The following is a 9,058-nucleotide window of genomic DNA, read 5'->3' as shown; positions in this document are numbered from 1 at the left end:
TTAGGGAGAAATGTCAAATTGATTGTCCAGTGGTGTACAAACGGAACTCAGATGGGGGCATATAGGGTTGAACAAATGTCGCTTTACTTTTGCTCGAAAATCGAACCGGAGGAGATGTTATGTTAGTTATGCTCTTTTAAATTTCTTAAAAAGAAATCACTATCAATAATTTCACTACTTTGATCATTGTTCCACTTTCAATAATGATTTTTTCTTTACCTTGAGGAATTATTTTTTTTATAGTTATAGTAAAAATGGCTTCAAGTGTTCTAGCAATATCCCCGTCCTGTGCCCCTGGGTATAAGAACACACTTAAAGACTTCCCTACTTGTCATAAAAGGCGACTAAAAGGGATAGACATTTGTGGGCTAGCAACCTGTCAATTTAGAAAGTGTCCTGCAACCGGAATGTCAACAACGCTTCGGGTGTGACATCACGCCGAAGAGCTTGGCTATTGGCAACGTTAGCGAGGGTCCCCAGAATGCTCGCTTTCTCCAACTCGAGCGGGATTTTCAATCATATAAGCTGCACATTCTGAGCCTACGCGAAGTAAGATGGTAGGGCTCTTTTTGGAGAGTATTCCTCCCCCACTTGCCACGCTAATGGCAATGCGCTTTTGTATTCTGGAAAGCCAAATGGTAACAGACGCGAAAAAGGTGTTGTGGTTTCTAACAATAATAATCGTTGGCGCAACAATCCATATTGAATCAAGGCCTTGAAATGCGTTAGAGCACTTTATTCAAGACCATAACGCGATACACTACAGGATTACAATACCCTCTAGCAGGCAATGTGGTCAGCAATGCGCTCGCCCGAGATAAATACTCTGATTTGACTTAGGTACTCATTCGCAGCTGAGTCGACTGGCATTCGATATCCAGTCAAGATAACAAATCCCTCTGCCACCAGTGAGATTTGAACCGCCACCTTCCGCTACGACAGCCCAGCGCTCTAACCACTCGAGCTATCCGGACATGGTTGTTTCTAAAGGCTACCGAATGACGCGCTTTTTAAGGTTTTGTGTGAAACAAAACCTTATTAGAATCGAGACGGTGTCTGTCTGTCTGTCTGTCACACCCGATTTATTCGGAAACGGCTGGACCGATTATCACGAAAATTGGTGAGAGTGTGTAATCTGGTGTTCCATTTACATTACACTTCTACAGTAAGTGGCGCCATCTTGTGTCACGTCTAAGGGGGGGCTCCCCATACATGTGAATGGAGGGTGCACATTTTTTTTTCACAGAATGTAGCCATGTGGGATACCAAATGAAAGGTCTCAATTAGTACTTTTCGAAACTTCAATATTTGATATTGGGTGAAACATAGGGGAGTGAGGGCTCAAAATATGACCCCCAAAAAGTGTAACAGGTCTCGTTCTCAGAACCTATCCAACCGAAAAATCTGAAAAAAATCACAGTGATGCATCTCTACGAAATCTAGGCCTCAAAATATATCCGGTTCCGATATCTACACAAATAAAGTTAATAATAGTATATTTCCGCATTTTAGAAATTTACCCGGCACCCCCCTTATGTTCATCCCAGAGGTACAAAATTTAGCATGCATATAATGAAGAACATAGTGCATAGTTTGGTCAAGTTTGAAGAAAATCCAATTATTATTAACAAAGTTATAGGGGGTAAAACTTTACCATTTTTTGTGAATTTCGTGCACTCTACAACCCGCATGACGTCATCATCACATATCATTTCGTCAATACCACAACGAAATGAGTTGTTATGGATGGGGTCGCAAAGAATTATTTTGTTTTAGTTTTTTAGTCATTTGGATGAGAATATCAATTACTCCAACCAGACACGTGTGTATGTAGTATATAGTATATGCGTGCTAATGAACTTTGCGGGTAGTACCTAATTCAGATAAATATAAGAAGTAAATCGGAAATATGCATATGTATACAGTATTCGGAAATAGGCAGTTTGTTTGTTTAGGGTGAGCGTAATGTGTACGTATGTCTCGTAGTTTGGAAAAATATAAAGGATTATGTTGGATTTGTAGCTATATAATGTGCGTTGAAATTTCTTACATAAGATGAACACAAAACCTTTATACCTGATGCGCGAGCTTCCGGTACTCCGACTTGTTTGATCTGGTAGCCGGTTTTTGACACGACTTCTGAATGCAAGATTCGGGTCCAAGATAAGAGCATAACTACTATACAGTGCTATCCGTTAATGGAAATCCCCGATATGTATAATTGAGAAGAATGCCTTCTATGAGCAATTGCTCGCAGCTCAAGAAGGCTTCCTAAAGCTGACATTGTAATCGTGATGGGAGATCTGAAAGCCAAGGGGGTTCTGAAAATAAGGTATATATGGTGGGGGAACATCGCTTTGGCGATTGTATTGATAATGGTAAGTTTGTGAATTTGTGCAACTTCCACCACCGCCATTGTTGGCCATTGTTCGAGCACAAAGATTGCCATAATGTTAATTCGCCGTACTCGTACGCTACCGTATGAGCAATCAGATTGACCACTTTGCGGGCAATAGATTTATGAGTTGTCTCCTGGATGTGTGCAACAAAAGAGGCGCTGTCATCAGTCTCGAAGGGGATCACAATCTGACAGTCGCTTTCTTTCGACCACTCAAGTTCAGCATGAATCACTTGTATGATCTAGTTGTCACTCGACAGTCGAGCGAGGAGCATCATAATATCTGGTTGGCTGTGGAATCGTGGAAGCAGATCGATGACCGGAAGCAATTGAGGGCTCTATTGACCGCTTCGAATGATGATGGGCATGATGCGCTTGAACTTCGATACCGTACGAAATCACGGGAAGTTCAACGTAATGCGCGCCGTGACAAAAGGAAATTTATTATCTATTTGGTTAAGAAAGCAGGAGCCGTCACGGATCGCAATGATTTCCGAACTGTATACTGCATTACGAAAGAAGTTGAATGTGACCGCAAACGTTAATGGTCGACTCCATTCATAATGACGAGCAGCTGAAGAAGTGGAAGGAACCATGGTTCTTAGCCGTATCACATCCGCTGAAGTTCCGCTTCTTGTGGATGAAATGGCTAGTCACCGTAACATGGAATGGAAGGCCATCAGTCTCTCCGCCGCATAGTGAATCTCATGTATGGCGAATGTGGTCAAAAATGAAAACAATCGAATTTGTGGTTCATTTGCATTGGTTCTGCTATCTGGGCTAATTTTAACGATCAACTTAAGGTGGACAGCCTTGTAGAGAGGATGAAATTCATTGGATTGTTTTCAGACGTTGAACTGATATTTATAAATTTGTATAGGTGAAAACTAATTTATCTCAAACCCAACATTTGACAGAAAATATAAATAATATACAAAGTAGTTGCGGTTTCAAAATAGAGTACGAAATACATGATTTGCACAGAAATGTATATCTTTTTCCTCCCTGCATTGAACTCGTCACTTTTTTGTAGGCAGTTGGTAGATGATAGATCTTATCACTAGCTTATCACTAGCTGAAGATTTGCAGCCATATCTGCAGCAAAGCTCCTTTACTCGTCGTTTTAGTTAGCGAAAGTGAATGAAGTCTGAATTCTTTCACAGCGTCTATCTGGCCCATGTTACGTTGCATTGCTTGTTGTTCCGTTGGCAACTGCACAGATCGTAGGAGCTGAAAACCGTAGCACAGTTGAAATTCGCTGCGGATTTTACCGACTTCGTACAAATTTGAGGTGAAATAACCTACCGAGTATATTCCATACTTGGGGACGAGCTTCTATTCAAAATATGAGGCGTTTCACACGAAAGATAAAGATAAAGAATCGTCATTGTTTCCCACTTAATAAAAAATGTAAACAATGGTACATTTGAATATGACAATTGTCTGTTAATACCAATTACTAAAAAACTCGTCAAATTGTACTTCAATTTTTATCCAGTGGACCATGCGTCGACTTATTTATCGCTGCATCTGCAGTTTCTGCAGATGTGCTACTTCCACTCGTACGGACATTTTGCGAATCCGAGAACGTTCCCAGACTGTGGAAGAAAGCGATAATCGTTAAGATTCCAAAAAAAAAACACACCCGTTTTTAATTGACAATTTAAGTGGTATCTGCGTGCTCTCTGCCGTCGCAAAGATAATAGCTAAAATAATACTGAAACGCATCGAAGAACATCTAGAAAGCTTAATCGACAGAGAACAGGTTGGTTTCCGCTGTGCTTCCTCCTGTATTGACAGTATTAAGCTTTTTGATGTGCAGCGCTTCGCAACCCCGTGGCTTCGGTTTTTGGAGCGGTCAAGCGGGTCCTTGGTCGCCAATATTCAGCGATCGCAGTAACTCAGTAGTGGGAAACTTGGCTACTTTGGCATCTAATGCTACTCGAGATAATATTAAAGTGGAAATGATGTCCACACCAGATCTTTTTCGTAACAGCTCGAATCTTGGAAGGTCATCACCGAGGAAATGTCATCCCTCGGCAGTCGAGATATGGCGTGGGACTCGGAAAGGAATATGGATAGTTCCCGGATAGACATGAATACTGTTGTTGTAGGAGTCGAGCGCATCAAGGAGAGGCGAAATATCCACTAAAATATCAGGGTTCTGGTACGGGGCACTAAGTTGTCCTATATTAGGGCAACAGAGAAAAAACGTCCAAACGCCATGTGATGAAGTCAGGTGAGAAGCGCAGCTGACACCTACTTAACATAAGCTAGGTGAGAACGCGGTAAACGGAGCAGGGACGGAATTAGTGAACACCATGGTACCCAGAAAGCGGCCAATAACAAAAAAACCTCTTCCCGAAAAAAGCTGAGCACGCGAAAGTTCCGGGGAAAATTGGTAATTCTTCGGTTACAGCCTCAACTTTGATAAAAGGTGAAAAATCTCCAGTTGGTAAACCCGAGCAATGGCCACAGGAATTTCGTATGGAAATAATCATTATTTTCAAGAAAGGAGATGAGAGAACAAATCCAGTGAGAAGACTGTAGCAAGCAGAAGTGAAAGCTCGAAGGCAAGAGATAGTAATTGAGTGCAAAGACCTAGACGAGGTTACATCACAGAAGGATGTTAGACTTCACTAAGGGAGCAATTCAACCTTAGCGGAATAGTAGAGCGTGCAATAAAAAGGATAAAGAAGGCACACATTATGGCCGGTGGAATCAGTGGTTAAACTAGTTCAGTGGAAGGAGCAGAGGTGGGTTATGCTATGGAAGCCCCAAAAACCACCTGGCGCATTCTCTTCATACTGTTCTATCTGTCTTTTAGTCACTGTGGGGAGGTGTGGGTTTTGGAGAGACCGTTCTACGATCGATGCAATAGCAACGAAATATATGATATGAAAGTGGATGTTCTCCAAGGTTCGGAAATGGGCCCTTGCTGCGTAAAATAATGTATGACGGAGTGCTTGGCATTTGCGTGCTGACGGAGGCAACGTTAATTGGTTTTCCAGGCGACCTGGCGGTGGTAGTAGTTACGAAGCTCCCTAAGGACGTGAAACTTTATGGATGTGAAACTATTCATACCATCAAATCATGGTGACAAATAGTTAAACTGAACCTGGACCAAAAAACGCAACAGTAACTGCGTTTCATGAAAATCTGTGGAAATTGGATCCACCTTGGAATGCGATACTGCCTTGCGCCTTTTTAAGATTTCTACCCCCATAAAAAAATAATGTCTTTATTTAACATCTGTAGGAGTCAACCAGTATGTCCATCACTTCATGTCTACTCTTCATAGATGAGTTCTTATAGTGTAAGAAACACTTGATTATAGACGGGCTGGTAAAACCTCCTGGATAGTTATCGAAAGTACCTGAGCCTCGTTTATCAGCAAAGCTCAAGAAAAGGCATTTTTATATCGGTATTTCGAAATAAAGGGGTAAACCTTTTCAATGTGCATGCAGATGAAAGTACTGTTGCACGTTGTTGTACGAAACGTGGAAAACTGAACAACAAATTACGTGACCGAAAATTAAAAAAAAACTCAAAAATGAAAATATCCTCTATTGTCCCGTGGGGAACTTAAGGATTCAGGGAGGGTTAGTAGTTTCCGTTGTCAAATTACCTTTAGTAATAGCCAATTTGTAGATATTGGCTGCACAAGGTTTCCTTTTAAACTTCAGGACGTGAACCACATTAGAAGGCTTATTATTTTCTGTGGGATTTCTTCTACTGGGAAGAGTCGCTTTATGTTCTTAGGTAATCTTGTAACGCTATGTAAATAGTACATTTATAGTTACTTGGCGTCACACAAAACCTTAAAGTCGATTCTGAAAATTTCTTAATGTGGTTTTCTCCTTAACTTTCATAGGCTAAGCGTAAAGGAGTTTCATTTCGTAGAGGCTGCCGTCGAACTTCCATTTAATTTTCTGTGATGATTGTGATCGAGTTGTCGACGTTTCTTACTTCTCATGGTAGCGAAGTGGTACCGTCATTTACGGATTTTCGCGGCGGGCAAAGCCTTACATTACGTTCGCTATTGCACTACTTACTCGGGCCCCATTTATCAACATTCTTAAAATTAGGGCTCGTAAAGATAAAAAAATTGCATTGGGCAATGGCCAAAGACCAGCCAGAGTGGCCGAAGACGACCAAGAGGATAGAGCTATCCTAAAAACCTAAAAAGACGGCGAAGTTGCCATTATACCAAAAATTCTCGTGTCTTTTCCACTGGATCTTGAAAATTTCACAAACATCACACGACCTAAATGGGGACGCGAAAATAAAATGCCGTGATCAAATACATCCTCGATCAATGTTCCACTGCCTCAGATGTATGGTGAGGGGTGGTTCCGCGGGGAAGAGGACAGATGTTAGGGGGTGGTTTTAGTGGGTAAAAATCCCACACTCTGGAACATGTGTACCAGTGACTTTGGAAGATTTCTATCTCCGGAAAAAAAAGACAGACGGATGGACGGACAGACGGATGAGATCTCCGCCAATGCCAAACATCAAAAAAGATAAAACGGAGGGAAGGTCAATGAATGCCAAATGTGGAGGACTATTTAAAACCAGTAATCCTGTTAACACTCATGGAGAGCAGAACCCTGAAGCAGAAAAATTACCCTTGACACAGTTTGGTGCAAACATAGTGGAGCTGTCTGAGTTCATCAAGGACAAGCACAACGTGCACTAAGCCATAAAAAATATGGTGAGAGCTATTAGAGTGCTCTACAAAAAATCGCAGCAGGAGAAATGAAATTCCAAGGGCAAGTCGAAATCTGTTGCCGAAAAAAACGGAACTAAAAGCACCGAAGGGAGAAAGAAGGTCCCCAAGTGCGAGCTCCATCAATCAAATCGGTAAAATTCAAGGGGAATGAAAATGGTGGATGGACCAAGGTTGCTAATATAATAAAAAGGGAAAGAAAAAGGCAAAAGTGCGAATTCGCCCAGAAGCAATTGTGATCTCTAGCAATGGAAGTTTATCTTACGCGGAGATACTGGAAAAGGTCAAAGCTGACCCCGACTTAAAAGATATAGGCGGAAATGTCAGTAAGACTCGAACGACCGAGTAGAGTGACCTCATGTTTGAGCTGAAAAAAACCAGCTTGGGGAAAACTGATGGCTTCCAAACTCAGGTTAAGAACCAGAGGTCTATATACAGTGCAAGGATCTCTATGAAGTGACATGCAAAGGAGAAATTTGCACTGCCTTGATGGAACAGTTTAAGTTGGACGAACTTGCCGAGGAGTCTATTGTGAGTTTGCGGAAAGCCTATAGCGGCCATATTGCGATTACCAGTAGTCGCAGCGCAGAAGTTATTGGCGGCCGGGAAGGTTCGAATCGGATGGGTTGTTTGCCGTCTGAGAGAGCAGATCTCTCTAAAGAGGTGTTTCAAGTACCTCGCGTTTGGTCGTTTCGCAAAGGCATGCACCAGCGGCATTGATCGGTCCGATCGATGCAGCAGGTGTGGGGAGAAAGTGTTAAATGCCCGGAATTTGGGAAGGCGCTGACTTTAATGAAAAAATGAGGTTTATTCAAATAAAGTGTGATGATAGACGGGAAGCTTAGCTATAAGCAACACGTGCAGTATGTTTATGATAAAGCGTCCACTGTAAGTGTAGCCCTGACAAGGATGATGCCGAACTTGGGAGGGCCACGGCATGCTTCCAGGTTGCTTTTAGCTAGGGTAGTGAGTTTGATCTTGCTCTATGCAGCTCCATTTTGGGGAAAGACATTGTAGGCTACAGTTAACGCTAACAAACTGAGTTCAGTCTATAGAAGTGTGTGCTCGGCATTTAGGGTTATCTTAGAGGATGCAACATTCGTCCTCTCTGGAATGATGCCCATTGACATCTTGGCAGATGATATGGCGAATATATACAATACCGAAATACAACGTCGAAAGAGTACGGTGAGATTAATTATAATCTTACCCAGTTTCTCACGGGCCATGGAGGATATCGCCAGTACCTGCTCAGGTTTAAACTAGATATCTCACCCGATTGTCCAAACTGCGATGGAGTCTCAGAGGACCCAGAGCATGTATTTTTACACTGTCCAAGGTTTTTGCTACAAGTGATTTGGAGGAGTTCAAGCGAAGTACGACCTCTCGATAAGTCGAGAACACCAATGACAAGACCAAACGAAGATGAACTGAAGGCAGATTTATGGACAACAAAAACCGTGCCAACACCCACCCCATATGTTCAAGATGCTCGACAGCAGGAGGTGCTCCAGGACAAGGAAGGGATCCATTCAAAAGAAGCTCATCAACTTTGAGATCTCCACCAATGTCAAAGACGATGAAGGATAAAGTACAGGCAAGATCAATAAACGCAAAAAGTGAAGGACCGTGTAAAAGGAGTAACCCTGCCGGGACCTATAGGGAGTAGAGTCCCGATCCGGACGAATTACCCTTCACCCAGCTTGGGGCAAAAATAGTTGAGCTGTCCGAGTTTATCAACGACAAGCACAACGTGCACCAAGCCATAAAGAATAGGGTGAGGGCTATTAGAGTCCTCTATAGTAGATCACAGATGGAGGGAAATTATAATAAGGATACGCCGAACCCCGCTGTGCCAACAGTGCCACAAGCGACCCAAGTGACGCCTAACCGTACTACCATCGAATACCGGCGAAATAAACGAGTACGTG

The sequence above is a fragment of the Hermetia illucens genome, chromosome 1, assembly GCF_905115235.1.
Source record: "Hermetia illucens chromosome 1, iHerIll2.2.curated.20191125, whole genome shotgun sequence".
Classification (NCBI taxonomy): Eukaryota; Metazoa; Arthropoda; class Insecta; order Diptera; family Stratiomyidae; genus Hermetia; species Hermetia illucens.
Note: the sequence above shows the minus strand (reverse complement) of the source record.